General features: G+C 30.5%; 1 protein-coding gene across 2 annotated transcripts in view; it reads right to left on the reverse strand.

Annotated features, from left to right (window-relative positions):
* The window catches only part of LOC117177159, a 182,969-nt gene that overhangs the window by 65,367 nt on the left and 114,226 nt on the right, over window positions 1-3,376 (reverse strand). The window lies entirely within an intron of this gene.

Genomic DNA, 3,376 nt, shown 5'->3' on the forward strand with positions numbered 1-3,376 from the left:
TCTGACGTGTTTGATTTTTTTTCTTTCAATTTTTATATAGTGGAGGTGCTGGCTTGATTCAAGTCAGCACCTCCACTCAAAATTTGAATTTTCACAAAAAGTGGCGGAGCCCAAAAATCGGCAATACAGCTCAAAAAAAGCCCAAAATTCTGACATAAAGAAATTTGGGAATTTCGTTTGTGGAGGTGTAAAAACTGGAGCTTATTTATAAGGTTCATGTAAAAATCCTTTGAATCCAGTTTTCTCCTGAATAATAATACAAATGCGTCTGAAACTTGGCACAAACATTCCTTAGGGCATGAGGAAGGTTTAGTTGTAAAAAGGTTTATACATTCTTTTCAGCTTTTCGATATTTATGCAAAATAAAAATTCTAAAAATAGGATGTGAATGGGATGTTTTGTTCAATGACTCTATTTTTCTCTCCATTCTTAAGAATCTAGGCACGTTATTTGTTCAGAATTCATATCTTTAGGTTAAAAATTTAACTGTTTTGTTAAATATTCGTCTATTTACATAGAAAATTCGTCCTTTCGGATTAAAAATTGATCTTTTGCTAGAAAATTCATATTTTTTACTAATAAGTTTATCCTTTCAGTTGAAAAGTCTATTATTATATTTTGAAATTCACAGTGCATCTCAGCCAACTTCAGTCCCTTACTTTTGTTGAACAAATCTTCAGTTTTCTACCAACTCTGACGTAGACTTCAAAAATTGTAAACAAACACTATCTGTTATAAACTAACCAAAGTGCAGACTGTGCATTCAGTAAGTGTAGCTGAATGATTTTTGGGTTTAAAATTATTGAAATAAAGTAAGAATATTTCAAATTGAATACCGCGAGGATTTTGAAACTTATGAAGGACATTTTTCCTGTGAAAATTGACGCAGCCAAAAAAACATTTACGTCAGATAAACTTTATATTTTTTCTAGATAAATTTTACATTTTTCAGATTAATTTTATCTTTCTTTAGATAAACGTGATGCAACGTTTTTATCTTTTTGAAAGATAAAATTTGTTCCTGGGGTTTACTGTGTAGCTTGTTGAAAATTTAACTATTTTGACAAAAAATCATCTTCTTAGGTCAAAAATCCAACTGTTCTGTCTCTCATTTTGGATCGGAAATTAGTTCTTTTGGATTGAAGATACATCTGTTTGTTATAAAACACATCTTTTTTGATTGAAAGTTAATTATTTTTTATTGAAAAGATAAATATTATATTTTTGTATCAAAATTCATCTCACTTTGTTAAAAAGTCAACTGTTTTGTTGAACATTCGTCTTTTTAGATAGAAAATTTGTCACTTTTAATTGAAAATACCTCTTTTGGTAGAAAAATCGTCTTTTTTGGTTGTAAGTGATTTCTTTTTAATTGAAAAGTCTACTAATATATTTACAATTTTAGAATTCATGATCTCTTATTTCGTTAAACATTCTACTATTTTGTTGGATGACTTGACGTCCTTAAGTGACTGTGGGTTCTTTTCATGTCTTCAAATGGTCCTCAGGGCGTTCTGAAGACGTTCGTCAGGACATATGTAGAATTTGAGTGCCTACTGGGGAACTATTTTGTCAGAAATCATATTTTTTAGTTAAAAATTTAACTGTTTTGTTAATATCCTTTTGTATTGAAACTTGATCTTTTGGTAGAAAAGTCATATTTTTTAGTAAAAACTTTATCCTTCAAGTTAAAAAGTCTAGTATTATATTTTGGAATTCAGAATTCATCCCTTTTGCTTAAAAATATGACTATTTTTTTGAAAATTTCACTATTTTGACCAAAAGTCTTCTTCTCAGGTCGAAAATTCATCTTTTGGTACACAAGTAATCTTTTTTGGTTTCAAGTTAAATCTCATTAATTGAAAATTCTATTATATTTTTGTTTCAGAATTTATCTTTTTTTAAATAAAAAATTCAACTTTTTTGTTGAAAATTCGTCTTTATAAAAAACTTGTCTTTTGGGTTGATAATTGATCTTTTGGTAGAACAGTCACCTTTTTTAAAAAGTTAATCTTTTTTATTGAAAATCTGTCTTTTTAGACTGAAAATTCATATCTTGATAGAAAAGTAATCCTTTTTGATTGGAAATTCATGAAGTCCATTTACTATGTTTTGGGTTCAAAATTCATATCTTTTTGTTAAAAACGGAAGGTTCAACATTTTGGTTGAAAATTTATTTTTCTTGGTTGAAAATGAGTTTTTTTATTGAAAATTCAACTGTCTTCTAAAAAGATAGCCTTTTTTGTTTTTTTGTTGTTAAAATTACCCTGATTCCCCTTTTTGGAGAGGATTTTGGACTGTGAAGTATGAAATCCCCCATACAAATTGTAAAAAATTTGCTTTAAAGCGTTTCAAACGGAATTATCCGGAAAAATTCAGGCGTATTCCTCGGCTGATGACAAGAACTTTTTATTCATGACAAATTTTCCGAAAAACGCATAGTTTTTCAATAAAAAATTTCCAACGACTCCGTAACCTTTATTGCACTCTGACATCAAACCACACCTTCACCGCATTGTCATCCTGGGAATTTTCGAGTACACCCAGCAAAAAAAAATGCCAAAGCGTAAAGCCTCAAAAATTGCAACAAACTCCTAATCGGAATGGGATTCCGATGAAAATGATGATCCAGATTACTCTGGCTCTGATGGAGATGATTCATTAGATGAAGAGAATTCGGAATCGGAATTTCCCAGACCGAATGTATCATATAGATCTGTTTTCCATAACTACACAGCATCTCAAAAACAATTGGAATTAAATCACGTTTTTTCATGGAGTAACGAAGAAAAAGTTTGCCCTGGAAATCTAGATGATCAAGTTTTTCTGTCTGATAATGTACGGAAAAAAATATTATCTATGTCACCTGTGGAGTTATTTGAATGCTTTTTCTCCAGAGAAATAAAAAAACTATATCATAGAAGCTAGCCAACAAAATGGCTTACAAATATCTACACAAGAACTAAACACTTTCATAGGTATATTAGTGCTGTCATCCTACAATATCCGAAATAATCAAGAAGAGTATTGGAAAACTGAACCCCTTGTAAAATGCTCTCCTGTAGCTTTAGCAATTAGCCGCAATCGATTTCGTGAAATCAAATCAAAAGTTTTTTCTCAACAGCACTTTGATACGTTCATCATTTTCATCGGAATCCCATTCCGATTCGAAATTTGTTGCAATTTTTGAGGCTTTACGCTTTGGCATTTTTTTTTTGCTGGGTGTACTCGAAAATTCCTAGGATGACAATGCGGTGAAGGTGTGGTTTGATGTCAATAAAGGTTACGGAGTCGTTGGAAATTTTTTATTGAAAAACTATGCGCTTTTCGGAAAATTTGTCAAGAATAAAAAGTTCTTGTAATCAGCCGAGGAATA

The sequence above is a fragment of the Belonocnema kinseyi genome, chromosome 7 (assembly GCF_010883055.1).
Source record: "Belonocnema kinseyi isolate 2016_QV_RU_SX_M_011 chromosome 7, B_treatae_v1, whole genome shotgun sequence".
Lineage (NCBI taxonomy): Eukaryota > Metazoa > Arthropoda > Insecta > Hymenoptera > Cynipidae > Belonocnema > Belonocnema kinseyi.